Here is a 15,067-nt window from a genome sequence, read left to right on the forward strand (position 1 = left end):
AAGCACTTTAGCACTGGTTAGCGGTGGTAAAGTGTGCAGACTTCTGAAGCGAACTAAAACGAATTCAGCAAAAGAATAGGAGGAAGGAGTAAGGCAAAATGTCTGGGAATTGCCCTGCAGAAAGGGCCAAGTCTGACATGGCTCCTTAACTTTGGTCTTTGGTTTGGGTCAGCTGGAATTTAAATAAGAAAACCCCCTCCCCGCATGCACGTTGCTGCTTAGAATGAAAGCAGAAAAGATGCAGGCGTTGCTGAAACTATCGCAGTGCCTGAAACCTACACCGGGACAAATTCAGCATATTTTATTGGTGCCCAATATCTTGGAAGGTTGGATGGCGTACACCCTGTGAAAATAGTTGGTAGACACCGTGTACCTGTGTGTATCCCCGACTTGTGCCGTGCAACACAAACAAACTTGTGAGCTTATGAGCACTCATAAGCTCATATTTCACCCACTCCCAGTGGAAATCTAGATATGCCCCTGAAAAGAGAAAGGGTAAATCCTATTTTACTGTGAGTAGGGGGAAATAGCATGTTAATACCTTGTAGCGATGTAGTGGAGGGGATTTCTCCACTGGAAAAAAGTTTCCTTCATGGAAGAAAGAAAAGCATAACATGTGCAATTGCACATGGGGTCTGGCTTCCACCGTATATATACATTAATGTAAATGCCAGTTTCAAGCTGATGAACGTTCTCTGCCAATATAGTGCCAAATCTGCTGAGCAGCAGCTAGCCATTCTGTTGACCTCTTTAATAGTCCTTACAAGCCCGGAGAGGCACAAAGCAGCAACTTCCATACCTCAAACCAGTACTGTCCCATTTAGGTCCACATATATCATACAAATACCATATTTTTGGGATTACCACTGACTATGTAAATGTTGTCCAAATAGATCCATTCCGAGTAAACGAATTGCTGGCTATCTCAACATTCTAGCATGGATCTACGCCGGGCCTCCATTATCTATTAGACTGGAACCACAGCTATGCGCACTTTAAACCGATATACCTCTTTACACTTGGGGGTACATTGTTTATAACACTCATTTAGCGTTATCTTTGAGGGAATTCTGGAACACGGAGTGTGATGACGACATTGGAATGAATGACGGAGGAGTGTGAGGAGAAGCAGTTGAAGAGGACACCGATGGGCAAGCCAAACTGTGGCGTAGGCCTGACGTAGGCCTGACGTTTAAAATGAATTACACTTCCTAGTCCTTCGGTGCGCAGCGCTGCCCCAACCTTCATTTTTTTTTCGTCAAAGCCACCTAACAATCTCTGTTTTACTGTTTTAGCGTCGCATCGTTAAAAGTGGTAATTCTTACTTTTTATCTTTTTATCTGCCTGGGGTAATTGAAGGTGTTTGACTTCGACGACAGTTGAATATTTATAACGTCTATCTGCAGATATGTTTTTTTCCAGCGTCCGACGGACTGACAGGTCAAAGTTCTTTAGGAAACGCAGGACTGTAAACATAAAACACATGTTCTGAAAGCACTTCAGTTAGGTTGTCTGAGTCAAAGCGAAGCAGAGGACATTTCGAGAGCTTTGAAAATCACACGAAAGCTTAAGGTTTTGGATAAAGGATTCGTGGAAGGAGGCCGTCCAGGGACAGAAAACCACCGCTCCACCGAAGGCGCCTCGATATCAAGAAGGAAGGACCGCTCACTCAGTTCCTAAGGTACTGTACACTCTGATTCATTATACTTGTAGTTGTTATGCGACGGGACGTGCTGTTCCTTTAAACAACTGTATCTGCCAATTATAGTTTTAGCTAAAAGGAGTTGTACAAACATATCCCAGAATAATATATTGTACGTTATAGACTATACTTTCGAAATCTGTAGCTTTTTTAATGATTTTAGGCTTTGCTAAAATATGATTTCTTTTCGTGGTTTGACAAACCATGTTTTAGTATCTTAACTGTAGTCATATTTTGGAATAATGTACACGGTATAGTCTTTACCCAACCCTCAACGAGGTAACGTTTTACCCGTTTATTTGACTATTGAAGAGTTTTAAAAAAAAACAGAATAAGCTTTTTTTTTAAAATTTTGGTCACATAAAAGAGACTCTCATTCATTTTAATGTATTATCGTGGGTCTCTTGGAATGTGTTACATTATCGTGACAATATTTGTCTCTGAAGCTGTTGTATTCTAATTTAACTTGAAAAATATCATCTATTGAATGTGTTGGCCTACATGTTTGGTAACTCATGCAACCACAATAAACTATTTACAGAAACTCAAAACAATATTTCAGTTTTCCAAGCCAGATTCTGCTCAGCTTTTTCCAATCTGTGGCAATGTTTGGTAAATCTTTGTGGGGAAGAACTTTTGCAGCCCAGCCTTGATGTACCCTAGCATGGTTGTGCTACCTGGTCGTGTGCTGGTGTAGACTCTTGGAAGACTAGCAAAGTTTGCTTCTCCAGCACTTTGAACATACAACCGCCATCTTTTGGTGGATGCGACTGGCAAGGCGACTAGGACTAGATTGTCAGCTCAACCAATAGTGAAGTCTAGTTGGAAATTACTAATAAATATGGAAAAATTGGACCACTTTATTTGTGGATTGTCAATGTAAATTTTAAATGTGGATATCTGTAAAAACGGACTGGATTTAATATTCATTGGATCGGCAAGCTCAGGGATAAATGACCTCATCTAAAGCTCCTCTGGCCAGGGCACAATTTGATGACCATCCTTAATGTGCTTGACCAATCACTTGCAAGTAGAACCCCGGTCTATTCTCTGGCTAGACACACCCCACCCCAGCACGTTTTATGCAATTTCAGGTAAAGAGACGTGTAGGGTAATTGAAACCAGATTCGAAATCCATTAGCTCATGGTATTGATCAATGCTACTGCAAGTTGGTTTGCATAAAATAGAAACAAACAGTAATCTATGAGGAATGATCTATTTTTACATTGGAATCCATTTTACCTCAAGTGGAATGTAGGAAGGCAAAAACATCAAGAAATATATAGTCCTCACTAAGCAACTGAAAACGATTAAAAATATCTCAATTATATAGTTAAAACCAAAAACCTGTGAGAAATGCTACTAGCACGTAGGTTTATACATTTGCCTAAACCAAACCTCCCCTGGATCGTCTGAAAACATCATGGGGGACTCTTAATTGTAAAAGTACCTTTTCAAATAGATATAAGTTAAGAATTACTTAAATAAATGTCATACTAGAGGGTAGACTCTTGTCTATCCATTTTCTGGCCATTGCTATTCTTGCCGCAGGGACATCAGAGTGTAAGAAACTAGATGTACATGGTCATTTACAGTCTTCCGACTTGTTAGCGGAAGTTATTGAACCAATTCCCTTGGGGTGTGACCGCCCACCAGATTTAGAGATACCTGGTGGCTGTCATGGATTTCTCTGTTTTCAGTGCAGTATCTGCTGAGGCAGCTCCATTGATATCAATGGTGCTTTGTTGAGTGGACGCCTTGTGTTATTCTCCCGCTCGTCTTCTTCAATAACATACTCACAAAGCAGGTGTTTATTATTATTTCTGAAATGAAGGTAATCATTGGCCTTGATGCACTGGGAGCTTTCTCCCTGTTTGTGGAGCTCAATTCTGCTGTTTCCGCTTCAGAACCAACAGACTTTCCCTGTTAGTCCCCGAATAGGAAAAATATACGTCAGAAAGACCTCAATAAATAAGGTAGATCATCTGACATACCCAAGGCACTGTGTTGGACAGTCTGACATTTGATGCTCCACCTGCAGCAACCAGGTACTTTTTGGCAACTACCCTACATTAGCCAAACTCTAAATACTGGGCTTAGACTCTTGTGGCTGCCCCAGCACAATTAGAAAGGGATCAGAATGATCTTCCAAACAACTGTTTTAGAACTGTTACTAAAATATGGTTCCAATAGGGACACAGTTTCGAACAGAATTGGAAAATAAGAACATTGCTAATACATTTCTAAATCTAGAACATCCCTGCAGAGGCAATCAAGTTGTCTGCCACTTTGAAATCATTTTTCTGGTGAGGTAATAGTGCTGCAGCTCTGCAATTTATAATGTGTACCATAAATAATCATGTAAAGATTCGTCAGAGATTTCGAGAATGCATCTGAGAGGAATTGAAATGGAATCCATTTAGTCTACTTGACTGCCCAGTCTTCTAATCTGACTTTTGTACTGTGAATGAAGAGGTTACAGAAAATCATATCTCGTTTAATCTGTATGTTAGGAACATCTAGTGTGGTCACTGGTTTTCTCCTGATCATTTAGCCCCTTTTAACTTGACTTGGTAAAATAATCTCTTTCCTACAAGTCCTGAAAGAATTCCTGATCGGATATATTGAATTCAGACGCCATTTGCGAAAAATGCTTAAGGATACATTTATGTTAGAGGTGGTAGACTAATTGAAGAACATGCTGTAGCGAGCATCGACCAAGATACAACTGAATTGTGAAGGGAGGGAACAGTGACTTTCATACCTGATAAGATCTAGTGATGCTCAGCAGCAATCTTCTAAGACTTTGTACTTCACATGGTTGAGGTGAAAAAAGGCAATAACATTTCTAGGCAGATTCACATGGTGATTTGCACGTAGATGTATGGTCACAAATGTGGAAATAGGTGTCCTCACCTGAAAAAGGAACATCACATTCAAATACTTTTTATACTTTTAAAGAATTCTCCAGATCCATTCAGCATATCTCTTCTTGGCTCACCGGAAGGGCGTATTGAATGGTATTGAGACCAATTTAAGTGATAATAATGATTTGAAAACAATAGTAACCTCAGGCAGGGTATGCTAAAATGTCTTCTATGTTCTTTTCAATACACCTATTTTCTGAATCTTGGCTGCTAATATTACATTATCCACATTACACAGTGAATTATTACAAATTACCAATCTGTGTCTTTTTATAATACCTCTTCCACAGTCCTCGCCTTCTTTCAGTCATAACCTTCTTTATTGAACGTCAAGCTGAATTAGTCAATTAGGGCCTCTATCACCTATCTTGTCTTCCCTGACGTGACTAATTAGTGAGCAGGTCGATCTCCCTTATGAACAAGTCATTACTTTGCACATAATTGTGCCAGGCTCATTTTTTTCATTTACATTACAGAAGGTCAGACTGTTTTATTAAATTAAAGGCACAGGGAAAATAAGTGATTTGCCGAGAATCACAGGATGTTAAATGGATGCTGGGACTTGAAGCTGCTTCTAAAGTTCCAAAGTCAGCAGCTCTGGCCACACCTCACCAGACAAAAACTCACTTACTTGTGTTTTTTAAAATTTGCACTAATTGCTTCCAGTCCAGGGAATGAAATTTCATACATGAGATAAAGTACCCCCTGTCTTACATTATAAAGATACTGCAAGTCACCGAGGAGTTCGATGACCATGTAGAAGAGTGAGGCCGAAGGCTGAGTTCCTTTATAAGGTTATGGAACTTCAAGATGGCTTGCAATATACTTATCATTTATGAGAAAAGGTACATTATTACTAATAATACATTGTCACACTATCACCTTTCCCACGAACTATGTAAATCCTTGATGTGTAGCACTTTCATATGAAAGAAAGAGGATGTTTGCATATATAAGAATTAGTTTAATACAAGTCAATTTTTTAAAGAAAGGTTGCAGTAGCGAGGAGTGTGTAGGAACATGGAGAATGATTTTAACTTTGCTATAATTACCTTAGAAGTACCAATATGAACCATGTTGCCATAAAAATCTCTGTCCTGATTATCACTTTAGAGATAGAAAACCCAGAGCATGTCAAAGTAAAGCAACATTTCTGCTCCGTGACCTTTACCTGCCTTTCCCTTTGGCTGTAATAAAAGGTTATTACATTTGAATGTGGAAGGTAGGTGGTGTATTTTGTGGTGATGCTCGTTAGGCTTCACCATGCAGTACTCTCACAAACTCCAAAAATGGTCCATGGATTCCCAATAATAAATTCATAGCTAAGTTCTTGGAAAGTAGCAAAGAGCAGTGAGCCTTTACCACAGTAACATGTTTTAAGCATTTCAGAGTACTAACATGGACAATAAGGGTCTGATTATGAATTCAGCGGTTCATGGGACTGCCAAACTCTTGGTGTAGGTGCGGTGGCGGCCATGGACCGCCGCACCAGTGGTCCAACTGTGGCATTACAAGTGCAGCGTTCAGATCATGAGGGGAGCGCCCAACCGCTGGGGATCGCGGAACCCCGGCGGTTGTGACTGACCCATGGCCTGCAATATGCTTGCCAGTGCAGGTGCAAGCATATTTCGAGTTTCCTCGCCAGCTCACTTTCACGGCGGTGAGCCCGCAGTGACAAGTGAAGCGAGGAAGAAACATAGGGGGCCTTCCGGCCCTCTTGTGCCTCTGGGCCTGGGGATACATGCAGGGGGAACATGTTGTGCCCCCCGTGTGCATGCACCCCCTGTTCCTGCTGGAAATAGTAGATTTAGGAGCATTTGGGGTGTTGGTGCAAGTGGTCAATGGGCTAGTAGACCCAGCGGCTAATCTGCCCCTGAAGTGACCACATCCGGGGTGTGGGTCACCTTTTCTACCCAGAACCCCCTATTATACCACTTTTAAAAATGGTAGAAGTCTTCCCCTGTTGTACATACCAGGTATCCCACCCTAGAGTGTGGCTAGCCCCGGGGGGTGCACAACTCCTGATTGCCAAATGTTCCTACCTGCCTAGGTGTAAATGTGCCTTAGGGGCATGTAAGGGCTGTTTCCTCCTTTGGAGGCAGCCTGATTTCATATCACAGATGGTGCAGCATTTGAAACTCACCACATTGATGTGCCACTTCACTAGCCAGCTTCTCAGGGAGAAATGTGTGATCTCCTTTACGTCCCGGCCATTGCTTCTGACTCCTGGCAGAGTTGAAACCTCCTGGCAGGGGGGTCAGATCCCTATCTTGGCAGCAGCAGCATGGGCTGGCAGCCAGAGCACAGGAAAGGCTGGGGCAACCTGGTGGGCACACTCTAGAGTAGCCACCTGGGTGCATCTCACATCGTCCTCAACACAAGACTCATATCACGGGTGAGGAGGCACCTTGATACCAAACATGACACATTTAGGCGGTACCATAATGGAGCTTCCAACCTGGGGTTTGCCCATGTGTTAGCCCATATTATCCTATTAACCTGGGTACTACCTGGGTACTACTGGAACCATATACAAATGACTTATAAGGGGGAGAAAGTCATTTGCCTGTTGGGGGTTACCAATTCATCACAACAGCTTTAAGGAGAGAGCACTGACACTGGGGCCTGGACAGTAGGCTCCAGTGTAGTTTCAGAGTCATAACCATCAACATTGAAGCTAAATGTGGGGGCGGGGAGAAGGTGGTGACCATACAAAGGGCACTTTCCTACAAGTGGCTATGTTATTTCTTTATAATAGGCAATTTGGTGCGTCACAAGTAGCCAATTATAAAGACATTAGAGACGGGTTTTAAATAGAGGGATTGCAGAGCACCATGTATTTAATGGCAATAGCCTCAACCTATAGCATTCCACCTGGAATGTATCTCCCACATCAAAGAGTACAATTTAATTCACATTTTATATGTCACCTGCTGAGAATGCCAATTCTCCTACAATAAAAGGCCCTGGGGCTTAAATGAAATGCTTTGATAGATTATGTCTTAGAACCATGGTAAAAGCTCAGTTGGAGGTGCTATAAAGTTTTTGGACTCAGATTTTAGCGCAGAAAAGGGATTTACTACTTTTTGCACATGTTTGGCAAAGTTGAGGATGGGACTTTACTTGTTTATAAAAATAAAGAATTATTAGAGAAAGATTTAGTCCTCTTTTAGGCAATTGAAAAGCACTCACATGTTGATAATGGATAATAAGCAAAGGCTCATGGATTTAATTGTTAATTTGTATTTAACAATAGAGCAAGGGAGCCAGGATAGTAGTCTCCCTTACTGTCTCTAAATAGACACTTCAGAAATCTTTATCTATTTGAAAAAACGCCTAAATAGATCTCTAACCATTCTCTATGTTTGTCTGGAATAAATCTGGGATCACATTCTGTGCTTGTTTGCTTGACGGAGATTTGTCTCCTGAAGAAAGTAAATATTTGTAGTTCACAAAGCATGGTTATATGCTTGGTCCAGTTCTTTAAGCCCCAACTATTTTATGTAATGTCCCAGCACCATGGGCAAATATTTTGTGCCTAGCTCATCAGAAATGTTTTTGTAGATAATATTTTGATAGGCCTTGTACCACTGCAGCTGCAGGAAATGTACTTCCCCCACCCCTGCATTGTTAAAACTCTTAAAACTAACACAGCAATTACCTACCATCCCAGTACAGATCCAAGTTTGACTACTCCAACCCTTTGACCCTGCACATCTAGTACTCATTCTCTTTAATTCTCCAGTCAGTCTCAATGATTTAAACATAATTAGGGCAACCAGCCTTGTAAACACCAGCCAATGCAGCACCTCGTCCGGCATATAGAGCCACACCCCACCATACTGCTTATGCAGTGTCTATGGTCCACAAGATCCACATATTGCCCAGGTCAGTCACTTGGTCTCTTTCGCTAGCGCCTCCATTGACCGCCATAAATGATGGTTCACTCTTTCTTTGCTGGCTGCTATTTCTTTGTTGTGAGGCTGATTCTTCTTGTTCTACAGTGGTCTACAGTAATGAGGTCCACCCTTCTCAGGGCCCAGACCTGGGAGAGCCCAGTAATATTTGATGCTTTTGGATGGCAGGAAGCGTGTGACTGGTTTAAAAGCTTTCTGCTTCATGAGTGTGATGGGGAGAGATGTTAGAAGAAATGTATCTGTTCCCCAATGAAAGATCAGCCCTCCCTTTCATGCCTTAGACTTTACAGCCTCCTTTTCAGTGATGTAGTGAGCTCTTACTAATACATCAGAGAGGAAGCTTCCACCCCAGGTCAGTGGGACCACCCAATGAACACTGTTGAGTTTAATTGGGCCGCCCTCCAATTCTCTCAAGTATGCCATCAAATAAATAGGAGATATATTGGTACAAGCAACTGGAAGATGTCAGAGGGGATTCCATGGATATGCATATTGGTCTGCCTAGCGTGATTTTCCAGGATTTCAAATTTACCTTGATATTTATGTGTTTTGTTTGCTACCTACTCTCGTCTACCTTTTCATAAAAACAGACTTACTGCTATGAATTAGGATAACAATATTTGAAGTAGTGCTAATCAGCCAACCGTCTAAGCTAACCTGCCATAAACCCAAGATGCTTCCTTGTTGGCAAGCTCTTCTCCCATGTTTTGGTCATTGGTTTATTTATTCCTCTTGTTTACGTCTACTAATTACATCTAGAACTCGGATATTTCCTTTCAATTTGCATCTCAGTTCATTGAAGTTCTTCCAGATTGATTGGGTGGTTCCATTGACTACTGCCCCAATTTCAAGCCTTTATCCAAAACAATTATGAACTATATTTTAATCTTGATAAAGTTGTTACCACAAGTCTACTGAAAATCTCAGACCTACTTCATCCTCATGTAACAGATTACCAAACACACACATTCCATCATCTTTGTTGTTGATTATGCCATCATTATGAATTTTAGTGACCCTGATAGTTAGAAATTGGGTTTCTAGTTGGCAAAGCTATCCACCCCGTCCGAGCAGAATCCACAATTCTAGTCAGGGTAAGCTAGATACACACTAAAAGATAACCTATGCTCACACTCTGGTCGCTTGGCACAGATCCGTCAGGATTATCTAAATAGGCAATGTGTAAAGTATTTGTGCAACACACACAATGAATAAACCACAAAAAGAACTCTACACAGGTTTATGAAAATAGACGATTTTTTTTTGTTGAATTTATTTTATTGAAATTAACGATAAACAACATAACACAGTCCACAAGGCAGAAATACAGTAACGGTGATCATGAGTCCGTGCGGGCGTAGCTCCGAACAGTACAGTACGTGTGGTATAGTTAAAATCGGTAGCGAGGAGGGGGGCAGCGAGGAGACAATGCAATATATACAAATGGTGCAAAGTACTTGGAATGTCATTCAGGGGGACAAGGGAACATCAAGGGTAAGATCCTGTGGGGGAATACATACATTTCCACGATAGGCATTCCACTGTGACCAAATTCTCTTCAATTTTTTGGGTCTGCCCCGTGACAGGTACACGGTCTTTTCCCTAAACATGCACCAGTCCATGTTCTCCTTCCATGCCAATACAGTGGGTGGTCTATGGGAGCCCCATAGCTGTAACAGAGAAAACGGGCAAGGCAGATTCACAGCTGGTTCTGATAGTTTGGTAAATTTCTCAAATTTGTAGGTGCTACATAAGTTGCGTCCCACACTTGAGCCCCATAGCTGTGCAATATCTCTCTTTGCAATCATGTTGCCGAGGGTAGCCCAACTGATCTGTGCAGTATTATAATCATTTGGTTCCCACACATTCAAGAGACAGCGCAGGGCCTCGGGTAGAAGCGAAACCCCCGTGACCCTCTCCATAATTGCATGCACTCGGGACCAAAACTCAGCCACCTCGGGACATTCCCATAGAATGTGAAGGAAGGTGCCAATCATGCCGCAGCCGCGCTTACACAGCCCATCCAGAGAATAACCCATTCGAACCAGACTCGGACCAGTGACATACACACGATGAAGGATCTTAAGTTGGACGAACCGAAGGCGGGCAGGTATGGCAACCTCTTTAGGCGAGGACAGTGCAGGTTGCCAGTCCTCGTCATCCAATTCCAATCCGTCGGCAGTCCATAAAGCCCTGAGGCGCACAAGCAGGTCAGCTCTATTATTGATCAGCTTTTTGTAGATCAATGAAATTGTACTATCAGGTACGTAGCCATCTAGGATACGGTCCTCGAGAGGCGAGGATTCAGGAATATCAGTCCCCACAGCAAATACTGACAGCAGGGCATGACGTACCTGAGCGTATCTAAAGAATTCCCTGTCTCCAAGCTCGTATTCCGTCTTACGTACCTCAAAGGTCTTAACATTTCCTTTAGACCAGAGGTCGCCCACCTTGCTTAGACCAATCATATCCCATTTGTCAAAGCCTTTCGTCCTCCACAAATTGCCCAAACCTTCAGAATCATACAATGGAGTTGCGCGGGTCAGTCTATCACACCATCCCAAGGCCGCATTCGCATCATGCCACACTCGTACAGCGATTTTAGTGGGCCCGGCCAATGTCCTATAAAGCCTCTTAGAATATAGCGCCCTACTGAAATTCCCCCCTGGCAAGAGGTGTTTGTCCATTTCAAAGGCCGGGGTAGGACCGGAAGCGTAAGTTGCGTGGTTGATCGCACTTAATTGAGAAGCCCAATAATAGCGCCTGATATCTGGGAGGGCAATGCTCCATCATACCACGGAAGCGTAAGTTTAGACAGAGCAATGTGCGCACGCCCATCCCAAATCAGCCGCCTCTGCAGGCTCTCCACTTCACGAAAATAACCCGAAGGAATGGGGTCAAAAGAGTTCTGGAGTGCATATAAGAATCTGGGCAGCGACATCATTTTAAAAAGAGCCGCCCGACCCAGTGGTGACAGAGGCAACTGACGCCATCGTGCTACGTCAAGCTTGAGCCGTTGAAGAGGGGGTAGCAAATTGCGTTCATAGCGAACTGTGGGATCCAAAGTAACATAAATCCCCAGGTATTTGAAGCCAGTCTCAGTTACTTGAATTGGGAATCTACGAGGCAGAGGAGGAAGACCTCCTGCCAAAACGTATACACATGATTTAGTCCAATTAATAATGAGACCCGAGTTCTGACCAAAGGAGGTCAAAACATCAAAAAGCACATTGAGGGATTTCTGAGGGGATGTAAGGTATAGGAGGATGTCATCCGCGTATAGCGAGATTCGATCCTCAAAGTCGGGAGTCCACCGAATGCCTTTCATCGAAGGCTCCCAACGGAGCCACTCCGCCAATGGTTCTAAGGCAAGGGCAAAAAGCAACGGGGACAGCGGGAAACCCTGCCGAGTGCCTCGCCCAATTGTAAAAACACTGGAGGCCTTCCCGTTAACAACCACCTGGGCCAGGGGCTGCTCATAGAGAAGCTTCACCCAGGCGATGAATGTCGGACCAAACCCAAATTTGGAAAGAGCCGCCCAAAGATAGGGCCATTCTATAGTGTCAAAAGCCATAGTGGTGTCCAAGGAGGCCAAAATGGCCGGCTCAGTAAGAGTCCCAGCTCTCACGAGAACTCCGTGAAGTCTCCAAAGATTAAGGGCGGTATTCCGGTGTGGAATGAAACCAGATTGATCCGGATGGATCAAGTCGCTAATCACCTTAATCAATCGATTAGCTAGCAATTTGGCCAGTATTTTGGGTTCGGCATTGAGTAATGAAATGGGCCTATATGAGGCACAACGATCGCGCGGCTTACCCTCCTTGTGGATTACAACAATGGTAGCTAAGCGCTGATCAACGGGAAGGGAACCAGAGTCGAAAGCCTCAAGAAACATACCCCTTAAGTAAGGCGCCATTTTGTCGGGTCGCAGCTTGTACAATTCAATGGGCAAACCATTGGGGCCCATTGCCTTACCAGAACGAAGGGAACGTATGGCGACAGCAACTTCATCTATCGTAATAGGCGCATCCATTAGATCTCTATCATCATCAGAAAGGCGAGGCAGTGCAATGTCCCGCAACAACAATTGGGAATCCGCCTCATCCATATCGCTGACCGAGGCATACACAGTTCCGAAATGGTCAACAAAGCATTCAACAATACCAGCCGGGTCAGTGACACACTCACCATCCAGCCTTTCAATCACAGGGACGACACGATTCACTCTTTCCTTCTTGTCCAGCCACGCAATCAGTTTACCAGCCTTGTCGCCCATATCATATATCCTGCCTTGTTGCTCTCTGTTCATCTCTTTCGCCGCATCGGTCACAAGGGCTCTATAATCATCTTGTTTCAGACTGAGGGAATGCAATTTAGAACGATTAACACCATCTTCAAGATCACTCTCAAGCACAGTTATGTCGGTTTCGAGGCATACAAGTTCCTCATATTTAGCCTTCTTGGCAGCAGCAATCAACGACAGAGAATGTCCACGGATGACCGTCTTGAAGGCCTCCCACAAGGAAATAGAGGAAGAAACAGACCCCACATTTTCATTGAAATAATGGTCAATATTTTATCAGTTCAGAGCGGGTTTTAGGATTGCGGAGATACCAGGGGTTTATGGGAGCCACTCTACCCTCGCTACCCACTCCAGCCTCAACACAAAACCACAGGGGGGAGTGATCAGAAATGCCCCTGGGAAGATGACGAATCTCTCTGATGGGGGAGGATTGGGCTGCTGGCATTAAGAAATAATCTAGCCTGGAGAGACTACCATCTGCCCCCGAGTGAAAAGTGTATTGCAGCTGCGTAGGGTGCATCAACCTCCAACTATCTATGAGCCCAAAAGTTTCCAGCAGATCACTCAACCACATTTGAGACCTAGCTAAATCCCTAGAAGGGTAGCGATCCGAAGTGCCAGAGACCACGGAGTTTAAGTCTCCGCCCAGAATCAAAAGACCCTCAGGAAGCCCCAGTACGAGCCGCCCAAGGTCAGCAAAGGTGGACGCCTGCAGGCCCGGAGGGACATACGTTGCGAGTATAGAAAGTGTCGTACCCTCCCATCTACCAGTGAGCGCAGCGTAGCGCCCCCTGTCGTCGAGCATTACCTCATCAATTGCAAGGGGGAGAGAGGACCGGACTAGAATGCCCACCCCTCTGGAGCCGGAAGTGAATATAGAGTGAGGGACTAGTCGGTATCCACGTCTATTCATAGCCTGGCATGCGTTACCAATTAAATGCGTTTCCTGCAAAAGAACAATATCGGGGGAATGACGTCTAAGGAACTGCAGCACAACCCCTCGTTTTATCCTGTCTCCCACCCCATTAACATTCCAGGACAGCAGCCTCAACTCACTACCCCCCATCCCCGAGAAGGAAACAGAGCCCACCCCTCACGAGACCCAATGATCGACGCAGATGAGAAAACAATGCGATGCCTTGTGAAAAGGAACAAACACACAAACACCCCCCCACCACCCCCCAACTTGAACCCGTTACAACGCCCCCCACCCTGCACACCTGCCAAAAGCCACCCCAACTTGCAGTGTGCCTGTCGCCCAATCATAAAACTAATCTACACAAAGAACCCAGGAGGAGGAAGAGTCCCCTTACACCCAGCCACCCTCGGGCCAACCTAGAATAAGAACGAAAGAGCAAATATCCAAACTCAGCTGACAAACAGATGGAAAGTTCAGACGTCGGGAACCACAATGTCACTCTTGCTCCGGCGAGCCACCGTCGGTGCCACCGGGGTGCTCAGTTCGAGTCGATGTAAAAGCAGCTCCCGATGTCCGATTTCAATTTTAAAAATATTCAGGTCAGCCAAAGTTCGCCTTCAAAAGCCCATCTTCAGAATCAGGATTTAGTCAGGATATTTGCGAAAGGGCGGCGCGGGTCTCGGGAGCTCTGTGCTCATGCGACCATCTTGGATGGCTGCGAAGCTCCTCCTTGAAAATAGATTATTATATTATGAATACAACTAGACTAAAACGACAAAAATTCAGTGTATAGAAGTTGAGATATTAAATAATAAAGGAATAAATGCAATAAAGCGCTTAGAAGCAAGTAGAACTAAAAAGGTTACTTTAGGTCGCACTGGATCAGGGCAAAATCAAAGTTTGGGTCAACCGTGATGGAGCACCAGCCGGCTTCAGGATCCATGCAGGTTGCGTAAACAAAGTACCTTTCCTTGTCTCAAACAGCAAGATGTGTTGGTCTTCTCCACACACTGCAGGTGATGCGTCAATTCCGAAGATGGATGCCGGTGTCGAGAGGCATCAAGCAATGTGCCGAATTCTGCCATGCAGTCGAGAGGATGCGTCGATCTCACCATGCTGCAGCAGCAGCGATACGCTGTCCGAGGCGTCGATCTTTTGGAGTCAAAGCGCTGGTTCTGATGCAATTCGCCAATTTCACTTCCGGAACCGGGTTGATGAACCGGTTCTGCTACACGCAGGCAGGAGACGTGTCGAAATCAATGTTGCAAGTATCTGGGCTACTTCCAGTGAGCCAGGCA

At 44.1% G+C, this 15,067-nt stretch overlaps 1 protein-coding gene across 2 annotated transcripts in view; it reads left to right on the forward strand.

The window, feature by feature from the left end:
* The first annotated feature begins 1,438 nt into the window (after positions 1–1,438).
* ABCC12 (ATP binding cassette subfamily C member 12) overlaps positions 1,439–15,067 on the forward strand; it is a 1,077,363-nt gene continuing 1,063,734 nt past the window's right edge. The window contains exon 1 of one of the 2 annotated variants that reach the window (XM_078670535.1): positions 1,439–1,681. The gene's annotated coding sequence lies outside the window, so the exon portion shown is untranslated. The remainder of the gene's footprint in view (positions 1,682–15,067) is intronic. The other variant, XM_078670536.1, reaches the window with a different exon arrangement.

The sequence above is a fragment of the Lissotriton helveticus genome, chromosome 12, assembly GCF_964261635.1.
Source record: "Lissotriton helveticus chromosome 12, aLisHel1.1, whole genome shotgun sequence".
NCBI lineage: Eukaryota > Metazoa > Chordata > Amphibia > Caudata > Salamandridae > Lissotriton > Lissotriton helveticus.